At 31.8% G+C, this 13,273-nt stretch overlaps 1 long non-coding RNA gene across 1 annotated transcript; it reads left to right on the top strand.

The window, feature by feature from the left end:
• Positions 1–3,009: 3,009 nt before the first annotated feature.
• LOC146995956 (uncharacterized) lies at positions 3,010–11,510 on the top strand. The gene is made up of 2 exons (XR_015042722.1): positions 3,010–3,133; positions 11,278–11,510. It is a non-coding gene; the product is annotated as an uncharacterized LOC146995956 (long non-coding RNA).
• Positions 11,511–13,273: the final 1,763 nt, after the last annotated feature.

Below are 13,273 nucleotides of genomic sequence, written 5' to 3'. Positions count from 1 at the left end.
AACTTTCATATATATAGAATGCTCTCATTAAGGCGTCAGCCTGCCTAAGCTTAGCCAAAAAAGCCTGCCTAAGGCATAGCTTTTTTGAAAGCAAGAAGCAGAATATGCTTGTCTACCGCTGGGTCACGGGAAATGTCAATCAAGCATTTTAGAGGGGAGGCGAAAATATCGTCCTAGCTGTCCACTCTCTGCTGAAGTGACTGCTGGGGTTACAGCTTTAGTTTTTGCAGTAACCGGCAGTATTGGATGTCTGGATTACATCCTGGCTCTATGGTAGCATTCCCTATTGCCGCTGCATAACTCAGCGGGTTAAAACCACTGGGGCGAGCATGTGCGGGACGTCTTGGTGGTTCGGCGTTTACCGTGGTGGTTGTAGTGCCCTGAGATGGAGCTACCGAGGCAGCGGCCCTATTCCTAGGCGTGGATTTGTTACCACGAGTCCGTTGATTGCCTGGGAAACGCAGACGAGATCTAAAATTGGCCGGGTGATCTGCTCCGCAGTTGCAGCAAGTAGCAGGAATATCCATGGGTCTGGTACACTCAGAAGCCCAGTGTGGCCCAGAGCATCTCACACAACGGATTTGTAAGGTGAAGACTTCCGAGGAGTGGAAGCAACCCTGACACCGAAAGCATTGAGTAGGGCCCTTGCGGTCGCGATAACGCTCAATGCTGACCTCTGTGCCCCACATGTCATGGACAGCAAACAGATGGTCGATGAAGGGGTGTGGGAGTACTTGTAAATAAACAAGTGGCATTGGATGTTTGGAACGTGGCTGAGTAAGCCGAACGCACCGATGCACTTTAAAGCCCATCGCCTCGACTTCATCTTTCACGTCCTCGATTTCGGTTTCAACCGGGAGGCCTCTAATAACAATTTTGATCGGCCGGTCCTGCTGCAGGTCTAAAGTCTTATACTGGATGCCAGCCTTTTTTATTCAGCGGGTAACCTCCCGGAACTCAAGTTCGGTTTGAACGAACAATTTTAGATAAGGTCCAGTGAGCTTGCTCTGAATATTGGGGGAAATCTCACGCAAAAAATTTAATTGCATCTTCCACTGCTTGCTCGATTTAACGTGAATCGCCGGAATAGAAGGTTGCTGCGGATGGGGGGGGGACGCTCCTCACATGCTCGCTAGAACTTGTTTCTCCGCTTTCTACCTCCTGGCTGCCAGTAGTGGTAGAAATAGGGGGGAGTACGCTGCTATTTCTTCGAGCCTAACAAAGACTCTTTGATAGCTTCATACTTGTTTTTTGTAAGGTTCACCTTTGACATTTTCTTGGTGACCATCGAAACCTCTGGCCTTTCAGTCGAAATGTTGCTACTGCGCGCCATTTTGGCGGCCATATTGAATTTTGAAGATAATGGGAGAATATTCCTAGAACTTCAGCCAGCGCGCGCTATAAATTCGTCACTCTTCTGTACTGCGATTGGTCTAAAGCTCCTTGAAGCCTTGTTCCCTTTCAGTAAAGTCAAATGGACCTACCCGCCCACCAACTGAGGACCACAGAATGGCTTTTTCCGATAAGTTGTGATGGCTGTCGATACCGGTTTTTTTTAGTCAATATTGTTCGCTCAAGTTGTAGACACCCAGGCAGCACGTCTCCAAAAATATACGTATAATTTTGGTGAAATAAGGGTGTGGTATTTTTTGCACGTTACTTTTACGAAATTTATACGATTGAAAAAGGCTGAAGTTACTGTTGACTCTTGATCGTTATTTTCCACACGTTATTTTTACGAAAATTATACGAATCCGAATGTACTGATAAAACTACCGCCATGATGGTATATTTTATTCGTCACTTTTACGCATATTATACGAATCCGAATGTTCTGAAAGAAACTACTGCTTTTATGGTATATTTCGTTCGTCACTTTTACGGATATTATACGAAGTCTAAAAAGATTGAAAATGAAGTTTATTAATTCAAAATATTTAGTGTATTTCTGGCATTTCACTTTGTTTTCCTTGTCCACGAATATGAAAAAAGGGGCATTCATATATGAGGCTAAAATTTTTCTATAAATTTTAACATGTGAGCTAAATCTTTACGTGCATTTTTGCAAAAAATTATATTTTCTTAATTCAAACATCTTCAAAATAACTCATTTATTTTCTTATATCAAATTTGTTATTTTTATTCATATCAACACTTACATTAATTTACACAATTTAATTTCTTTTATGAAAATCCTATTACCCATTTAACTGGAATAAGCTGTATATTAAATTTGTGTACTTACTGAGTTTGGTACAATACTCTCCTTATTTTATTTAGCAAATGTGGGCAATTAAATTGGAATAAGACTAGCAAATCTTTCATGTCGAGGAATAGAATAATAAATACAGCAAAAGATGCTCGAAAACGTTTAACTTCTTGAACAATAGTTTAATGTAGACCAAAGGATCATTAATTATAATCAAAGATATACTAATATTTTTATTTAATAATAATAATAATAACTCTACAAAATTGCAAGCTGAATCCTGATATTTTACATATATTTCAGTTCCTTTAATCTCTGTTATAAAAATCATATGAGGCTAACTTTTTAAAATTTTGTTTAATGTACGGAAAAAATGATATAGCGATTTTAATAATTTTTATATGAGGAAAAAATTAATAAATAATGTAAATAAATAATTTTATATTTTTCCTGAAACAGTTAAAGACATTCTTAATATGGAGATCTACAGAATAAGTACAAGGGTCCAGTTAAATGAACTCAAAATTTTACGCTAACTTATAAAAATTAACCAGATTTATGATTATACACTGAGCATGCGCATACGCAGACATTTCTATTTTTCGTAGAAAAATTTAATTATTACCTTAATACAGAGATGCTGTGAATATAAATTTATATAATGCAAAAGTAAGTTTATTTCATATGCTAATTTAGAGGCTTTCTTAATATGTTTAATTATAAAGAAAAAAAAAACATTGCGATTCTTGTTCACTGACCAATGGCAAAGCAGACACTTTCTACTTCCGGTTGTGGCGGGATATTTGTGAAGTCAGCACTCAGCAATGCCGGTCGAAAAGAATGGTAAATTCGCAAAGAATACTGTTTGTTCGTGGATTGGCGTTTGTGACTGAATCCATCGAAGTTACTAATTATTTGAAGAAAGTAAGTGAATATTTTATATTTTCAGTGTTTAATACTCGTACTTTCTTCGCCTATATGAAATTTTATAAATAGCGTCTGTGTAGGAAATGTAATTTTCCATGTGTTGTTCTTTTGTGTACGAGCCTAATGATTCATTTTCAGGATTTGGTACTGTTAATGACATAGAATACCAAAACAATAAATTGAAAAAAATTTGCACTAGTCTGTTTCTTACTGTTTGTGTCACTCCTGTTTGTATGTGTCACACCTTTCTATAGTTATATTATTTTTACTCAAACGTTTTAATATTTATCTTAAAGCATACTGTAATTAAGCAGAAAATAGCTTTTAATGGAAAAAGAAAGGCAATATTAACATGAATAATTGTTCAGAAATCTGTTATGGAAATGTTATCTACCTTATGCCAAAAAATAAAGCATGTAACTTTCATTTATTTATGAAATTCAAAATTTTTTATTTGCTTAGTGTTTTCCCTAAAAATAATTTAATTTCTTATTTTTGAATTTAGTTTTATAAATTTGCTTTAATGTGTAATCTTTAACTCAAAGATATTGTACTATTAAAAAAGGAAATTTTATGCCATAGAAACACAGGTACTTTGTTCCAAATCTGTGTTCATTTTTTTTATATATATAAACTGAATTTTTATGCACTTGTAATTACTGAAATATATCCTTTCATGAATAATAAGTAAGTCCTAAGTCCTTTCATGAATGCATTTCTTTTTTCTTTGTTTGATTTTGTTGTTTTAAAAGATCTGCCATAGTATAAGAATGCTTTACTTTCAGTTTTGAATAAATTTATTACTATTTACTGCAGCTTCAAGTTTCTCTAAACATAATTTTCGAAGTCAAAACTTGATAGTTATGTTGATTATTAGACTTGCATGAAAAAATTTATTGAAAAATTAGTATTTGATCTAAAAAACCTTAAATTATTTGAATTATATTTTACTAAATCATGTATTTTGATATAACTAGATAGTTTAAAAAATTAAAATTGTAAATGTGCAGAAATGCTTATATAAAACCAAGAAATTGTTTATATTTTTGTTGCTTTTTTCCTTGTAAATTAATTATATATATATAATACAGTCTGGGGAGTCAGCACCCTGCTGAATTGTAGTAAACGAAGACGTCCAATCTACTAGACCAGGGGTCTCCAAACTTTCCAGCCTTTGGGCCATACTGATTACTCCAGTAAGTTCCGAGGGCCAAAACCATATTATCATTGTTGCCGGTGGTAAAAAGTGAAATAGTCCACTGATGAAAAAAAAAAGTCCGAAAAAGTACGCAACGTTTAAAAAAGGCTGCAAATCGGACTAAAGTCTGCAAAACAGCAACACTGCATATTATTAATTTTCCTGTCATTATCTGTAATTTCTAGATTAGTCGTAGAGTACGAGCCATGAGGAGTAACGTGACACGACATCTGGTGGACACAAGCAGAAATAGGTAGTACCTTCTATCGCTAACAGATGGCGCTAATAACACGTACAGAAGTCAGTTCCTATGACACTGTTGTGAAATAAAATAGTGCGTATCTCCTTAAAACGTGTTTGTGCGTGTTTAAGTTTAAGACATCTTTGTAACAGTATTTTGATTTGAATTGTTGCTTTTGTGTGTGATTTAGTAGTATGGAAAAGAAGCGAAAAATTGATAGTGAATGTAGAAAATTCAAAGATCAGTGGAACATTCAGTATTTCGTAATTGAGTCCAGTAACAAGGCGCTATGTTTGATTTGCAATGAAAGCATATCCGTTCTCAAAGAATATAACATTAAACGTCATTATGAAACAAAACATTTTCAAAATTACTCAAAATATACAGGAAGTTTTCGGACAGAAAAATTCGAAGCTATGAAGCGCGGATTGAAATCGCAGCAATCTTCATTTACAAAACTCAAAACTGAACAAGAGGCTGCAACTCGTGCCAGCTTTCGTGTGGCTCTTGGAATTGCAAAACGTGGAAAACCATTCACCGATGGAGAAATGATCAAAGAATGCATAATTGCAGTAGCTGAAGAAATATGCCCTGAAAAGGTAAATTTATTAAAAACTGTCAGTATGTCAGCAAACACTGTGGATCGAAGGGTAGAAAACATCGCTGAAAATATATCCTCTCAACTGTTCGACAAAAATGGACATGTTGAGTGGTTTTCTTTGGCCTTGGATGAGTCAACGGATGTGTCAGATACTGCTCAGGTGTTGATTTATATTCGAGGAGTAGATAAAAGCTATGAAGTGCATGAAGAACTTCTTGATATGTATAGTATTCATGGCACAACTACTGGTACAGATATTTTTAAAGGAGTTGAAATAGCCATTAATCAAAAGAACCTTCGATGGAAAAACTTGAAATGTATTACAATTGATGGAGGCAAAAACATGAGTGGGAAAGATAAAAGAGTGGTCGCTCTTGTGTCAAAGGCTGTAGAAAATGACGGTGGTTCAAAACCATTAGTCTTACATTGTATCATTCATCAACAGTCTTTGTGCGGAAAATGTTTGGATATGTCTGAAGTTCTGAAACCAGTCATATCAACAGTTAATTTTATCAGATCTTTTGGGCTGAATCACAGACAATTCCGACAATTTATTGAAGAGATTGGAGAAAATGACTTAACTTATCATACTGCCGTACGTTGGCTTAGTTGTGGGAAAGTCCTTCAGCGCTTTTTTGAACTTCGAGCAATGATCGAAATTTTTTTGAATGAAAAGCATCGCCTTCTTACTGAATTACAAAACAACGCATGGCTGTGGAAGTTAGCATTCTATGTTGATTTGACAAAACATGTGAACGAAATAAATTTGAGATTGCAAGGAGAAAACCAGCATCTTCCTGATTTATACACTAATATCAAATCATTCCGGAAGAAATTGATACTGTTTCAATCACAACTACGAAGTAAATGTTTTTCACATTTTAAAACATGTGAAATATTCAGCCACACCACTGAGACTGAGTTTCCTATCGATTTTGCAATCGAAACTTTGAGTGCTTTGAAAATAAATTTTGATACTCGTTTCTCGGACTTTGATGCCATTGCGAATCAAATTAAGATTTGTCAGAATCCTTTTGATACTGACATTGAAACCCTAGCCCCGGAACTTCAAATGGAAATGATTGATCTACAGTGCAGTGATATAATTAAGAACAAATATTAAAACTCATCTTTGTTGGAATTTTATAAGAGTCTTCCACTGACACAATTTGATAATTTGCATAAATTTGCTCGTGGGCTGTTTTCTGTTTTTGGTACTACTTATTTGTGTGAGAAGACCTTCTCCAAAATGAAGTACACAAAAAATGTTTACAGATCTAAATTAACTGATGAGCATCTTAAATCTCTTTTAATAATTGGTACAAGTAAAATTAGTCCACAACTACAAACTATTGTCAGTGGAAAATCTCAATTACATAAATCTCATTAGTATTTCATATGTCATTATGCTTGTTATAAGTTATGTTTTTATTTAAAATGTATAAAATGTTAGTTGGATTCATTTCAATAATTTGTTAGTTATTATATACTGAAGTTAAATTTTCTGCATATTATACATGTCTTTACTCATTACAATTCTGTGTTTCTTTATCCAACTTATCACAAAAACAATAACAATAAGCCTACAACAATGTTATGAGTAGTTAGCCCATGACCATATCAATGTAGATGTCATATTAATAATTATTCAACATAAAATTAGAATACTTCAGTAAACTAAATTTAATTTGCTATAAAAAATATGTTCTCTAAAAGGAGTTTTCAAGTATGATAGCTCTCCATGGGCCGGACAAAATCTGTCCGCGGGCCGGATGTGGCCCTCGGGCCGTAGTTTGGAGACCCTTGTACTAGACCATCAAAGATGCAGATTTGGATTTTCTATTTCATAGTTATTGAAATCATAATGGTATGTTTGTTTAAATTAGTACTGTTTATGAATGTGATAAAAATAAATTCTGATAAGCTAAGAAATGATTTATTTTCTATTAATTATGAATTGTAAATAATGTAACCAATTTTCTTCATAGTATTTACTAAACATTTTTTTAAAAAAAAATGGAGGTAGTCTTATTTATACAATTCTTGCAGAGATACCAAGAAATAAAACATTTCAGGAATTTTCACTCAGTATATCTTGATGTGTAAAATCATGTTGTTCAATGCCATATTACTTTTTCACAGGAAAGTAATTTTATTGATCTAACATCTGCATAAGTCAAACTTTTTTAAGAATGATTACAGTTTCTAAGCTAACTTAAAATTTTCAGATTTAGAAAATGTATGTTTAATGTAGCATTAGTTTTCCATGGAATAGAAAAGGTTTTCAAAATGTTCAGTTGTTAGAGGGAAATAATATAAATGAGATTGTCCTGATACAGTTTCAGCTGGAAATGAAACTGAATTTTTGGATAGTGAAGATTTCATTTAAGAATTCTAATAAAACTGATTAATGTAAATTTTCTGCATTTAAGAATTCTAATAAAACTGATAAATGTAAATCCAATGATTCATGTAGGTATTCTTCTGTTATCAGGACCAGATTCAGAAATGTGTGTTTATATGCATGCATTTTTAAATGTAGGTGCTCGTGTGTGCATGTGTATATTCTTTTATGTATGTATGTGTATACTTATACACATATATGCGCATACATGCATATACACATGCTTACATATCTACAGTGGAACCCCGAGATACGAGTTTAATTCGTTCCAGCATTCAACTGGTATAGCGAATTTCTCGTATCTAGAAACAAGCTTCCCCATTGAAAATAATGGAAATTCAGTTAACCCGTTCCACACCCCAAAAAATATCAACATTTTAATATCAAGTCAATTTTTCCTAATAAATAACACTGGTAAATAATATAACAATAGTTTAACTTTGTTACCAACATTTTAACTCCTTCTCGTTAATCCACACCAACAACAGCTTCTCAACATCTAGGAGTACTTTTATGGTGCTTGGAAGCAACGATAATTCCTTTGGCTACATCAGGTTTCTTAATTTCTTCCTGCTTCTTCAGAATAGTATAGATTTTCGATGTTGAAAGGCCGCAAGTCTTCCCCAATTCCGTCACCATGCTTATGTTTATCTACGATTTCTTTCTTGATATCGATGGCCATGGCCTTCTAATTTTTCTTTGCAGCACTATCTGAGGCAACAATCTTCTTGCGAGGCATCTTGAAATAATTATTTTCACGTTAAATGTCAAAACAATTAACTTGCAAGTGCACAAACATGTATATAAAAGAACACTGAGTGATCTGACGATGGGATTCCCCGAGTTGAGCCGTGTAGGGAAATGACACCACCCATACCAACAGCCTGGCTCATTGCTTGTTACTCGAATTAATGCTCGTATTTTGCTCATACTTTCCTCGTATCTTGAGGTTTCATTGTACATTTCTGAATCCCGTCCTAATAGAGGAGTACCTTTGCCAGCATTGCAACAGAGCTAGAATGAATTATCGTGTTAAATATGTGGAAAATGCATGCTTAAAGTACTGTTATTTTCTAAAAATATTCTGTATGTCTATTTTTTACAAAGAGAAAAAAATAGCTAAAAGCTGTTAATTTACTCGTATTTATTAGTCCAAAGGGGCTTTGTCCCTAAAGAACTATTGTTTTTGTTTTGCATTGGTTCACTATAAATATCTGTTTCACTTTTCAAACTATTCCTACCAAATGTTAGAGTCCCTAGTGTGGGATTAATACTCTCTATCTTAGTACCCTCTATAACCTATGTTAGGGTTAACCTGTATAACCTACAAGGATTGCCAGTTTAGGCGAGATATGTAGGTAGTCATCATAATACATACCTTATTTTTTATTATTTTTAAATTAAATTGAAAGTAATAAACTAGTTTTCAAGAATGGAGTTAAACTAGATTTGCATTCAACTCTGGTTTATTGTGTTAATAATGTTTTGCTGTAACAAATATGAATTTTTTGTTTAAGTATAATAATTTAAATGTTTTTCCTAGAGAATGAAGTACTGCCACTAAGGTAAAGGTGCTAACTTGCAAGGTAATTTTCTATTCTACATTAACTCAATCTTTATGTCCTGTTACAGATATATTGGCAGAAATAATGAAAACCTGACATTCAAAAAGAAAAATAATAATGTTGAATGTAGTATATTAGATGGTTAACTGCGGCTTGGCAGCTCATTAATAATCTTGCACATATTGAGTACGAATAACTTTGACAATTACCGGTATTTTCAATAGTATAAAATTAGGCAAGAAAGCGGCTTTAGCTTAGCACCGATTTTAAATACAACTCTCTTAACAATATTGGTGTGACGAAGGTAAAATATAATTGAATTTAATAAGTTGGAAATACTGTCTGTCTTTCCATGAGTTAAAAAATAATTTCAAATAAAATTTCTTTTTTCAGTTTTTCATGTTATTTGTTTAATGTTATTGTAATCTGATTTATCATATTTAGTCACATATTCCATCCCTCTTTGCACTATAGTATATAATTCAAAGGACTTATCAGTTTCAGCAATATTTTTTTTACCAGTATACATTTTTACCATAACTCTGTTTCTAAATCATATCCTGAAAAATTAAAAGTACACAAAGAAGAAAAATAGGCAAGTAAATAATGGCATTTAGTGTTGTTTATGTGTCTAATATTTGTACTAGATTGTAAAAGTTATAAAATTCTATTAGCTTTTTTAAATTGAGGTGCTTCTTTGCACCCAAATGGTTAAAGCCCTAGTGTGACTTTGGTACTTTGATCTAACTTCTATTCTTAATAAATAACCCAGCTGCATACAGTTTACTCAATTTCTGCCATGTGTAAGGTAAACAATATTAGCTTTTTTTAAATATATATTTTACAACTATTCCATCAGGTAGATTTCTTTCATATTTTGCCTTAATTGAGTCATTCTGCTAATTAAGAATTTATTAAAGTTAATATGTTAAGTTTTTGTGTGTATAATCCATTTTAAGTATGTGCAAGCAAGTGCATACATTAACAGTTACGTAGAATTATGTTTTGGGTATCAAATTCAGAAATTTTGGGGCTGTTTTTAGAAGATTTATTAATGATTTATACTATATTAATATTGGTAAAAAAATTCTGTGGCTTTTATATGAGAATATATATTTTAAAATAGCTGCATGATATGGTAAAGGTAAAAAGCTTCATGTGGATCATAAATTAATATTATGTGGCAATTTTTCATTTATTTAATAAAGAAAATATTCAAGTCACAATTAAAATTTTTTCACTGGATTATTTGCATACAAAGTTTGCAGCAAATATTTCCTGCAACAGAAGTGACAATTTTTATTTTGCCAAGACAGAAAATTTAGTTAGTGAAAGCAGTAACTCTATTTTGAGATGTTAAACAGGAAGGCAAATTTTTGAATTTAAATTGATTTTTGAAGGAAGACTTCATTTAGTCTTGCTATCATTCTACGTGGCTCTTAACTTTTTTATGGTATTTATAATTTTATTGTTATTCAGCTTTCTGTTTGCTTAGAATGCACATGAATGTAGAAATAATATTTTATATTGCAAACTGAGATGCCATTGTTATCATAATTAAAGATTTTTGCTCTGATTTTGGAGGAGTTTACTGATAATACTTTTGATTGTGTATTGGTTTCTGGTTTATTGAAACGTGTCAAATAGCCTGTTAATGCATATACGTATGTTAATGACATGTATATGTTTATGAAGTATTCTGTTATATGTATATAGTGTTGTGATTAGTTTTCTGCTTACTCTTTATTTAAGAAAAAGTTATCTGTAAAAAAGCAAATATTCTTTACTATATGTAGGAGTAAAATTGAAAAGGCTAATGCAATATAATTAATACAAAATCAAGTTTTTTCTCATGTACTTAAATACAAACATAGCCATTAAAGACTTTCTCAACCTTGCAGTTCTAAACAAATCTTAAGTATTTTTTACTTGAAATTTTAGGCATTGTGTAAGGTATATAATTGAAGCTTACTGTGTGATATGAAATTAAATTTTTAATTACTGAAATGTAAATTTTTAAATATGAAATACTCAGTGCATTTTATATGCATCTTTTAATACTTCAACTATATTTAAAAACTGAAAACATCTGAAGTGTGAAATTATTACAAATTTTTCTTTTTCTTGTTTAGGAGCTGTTCTCAAAACACTGGGGTGACAAAGAATTCACTTTTACAAAAATCGAGCAGGATATTAAAGACACCGAACTATAGAACAAATATGGCAAAGCTGCATGAAGTCTATGTTGAATTTTATTATTGAAAAAAATATGCTCTTCAGATTTAATTGTTTAACAGTAATTGCAGTTTTCGAATACCTGTAAAATAAACCTAATTCTTAAATTAATTTCATGTGTATTTCTTTTGCAAGTATTACAGTTCATAATACTTCAAACAACTTGAAATTTTATACTTGTTAATTTATGTGGGATATGTTCATAATAATTCTATAATTTAAATAACTCATTGTCATCATATGAGCATAATCTAAAATGCACAGCATTTGACAACAAATTAATAAAAAATTAGCCAACTCCTAATTGCTTTCTTTTGTCCAGTGGCCTCTTTTTAAGTCATTTAATACCGTAAAGCTATTTGATGAAAAAAAAATAATTGGTATGTCCACATCAACATGTACATTTATAATGATGTTATAGAAAAAGTCACGAGATAAATATTTAAAAACTTCAATATTCCTAAACAGCCCACCAGCGGCCGAGCGGTAAAGTCGCTGTACACTGGTAGTTCGGTCCGAGGTTCAAATCCCGCGAACGGGCTGGCTGCATGGGCGTTTTCGTGGTTTTCCCCATGTGTAACATGTATACGAGCCAGTTTCCCTTAGAAAGTCCTCCACGAAGGCATCCCTCCCCTTAGGCAGATAGCCCTAGCGTGCTTTGCCAGAATTAAATACACACACACACAATATTCCTAAACAAATTAACTTTTTAAAATTTTATCTGGTATATAAGATAAAATAAAGAACATATTTAGGTAATTTTGAATTTGCATAATTTTATGAACTTATTTATGAAATTAACAGTTACATTGTAAAAGGGAACTTTTTAAAAAATACCTCAATAAAGCATTTCTTTTGTAGAGGTGAACTTTTAGTTAGTACTGATCTAATATATTTATAAGATTTTAAACTGAGAAAGACAACAATAATAGATTACAATACATTGCAAGATTGACTGATAAATGTAAAATTTTTACATATCATAATTATGTGTGTAATTAAAACAGAAGTTACTCGATTAACTTGCATGCAAATTAATATTTTCTTTAACATGTTTGGGATAAACTGAATGTTAATAAATAAATACGTATATATTTGTGTATTATCTGAAGATATGAATGAAATATTTATGACATTAAACATTCATCTTCAAGGAAAATAAACTTGGTAAACTATTGGAAAAGGTAAGTTTTCTACAATTTCCTGGTCTATATTTAACAATTTTAAAATTTAGCACACTCATTCAAATAATCTAAACATATGATGTTTTCTTTTGTCCTACATTCGTTTACTGAATTTGTTAATTAACTATATTGTACTTTAGATAGAAATTAACGTAGATATTCCCTGTATTTTACAGTACAAAAACTTATATATTTGATAATAATTGACCTAAATCTTCCCTATGTTTTCTTTGCATATACGAATGACTGGTAAAAATTTATTCCTATGTCTTCTCCTCTTTACTGTGTATAAGTGCACATTTTTGGTAAAAAATTTGCATAAATCTCCAATTACCTATTTACTGCATTTTTCGTAAAATGTGCTTATTTTTTATATAAATTATGCAAAAATGTTCTGCATATTATGATTAAAAGTTAAAATTAATTTAATATCAAATTTTTACATATCCACCTTTTAGGTATGTACAGCAATATGGAATATATATAACTGGAAAATTTAAATGCAAAAAAATTAATTTCTATTCAAAAATTACATAACACTAAAAGGCTGAAAATCACTTTTAATATTTCATTTCAAAGTAACTACAAAATATGCAATAAATTTTGTAAACCTGAGTTCTATGTTTTAAATCAATTAATGCTATCGTTCATTTACATGGCATAAGAAAATGTCCTTCGGAAAAGCAAATAATTTATTTAAAGTGTTATT

Source organism: Stegodyphus dumicola, chromosome 8 (genome assembly GCF_044657685.1).
Source record: "Stegodyphus dumicola isolate Sdum_Otavi_A_Nest chromosome 8, ASM4465768v1".
In the NCBI taxonomy this organism is placed as follows: domain Eukaryota; kingdom Metazoa; phylum Arthropoda; class Arachnida; order Araneae; family Eresidae; genus Stegodyphus; species Stegodyphus dumicola.
This window is presented reverse-complemented; position numbering and strand designations above follow the sequence as displayed.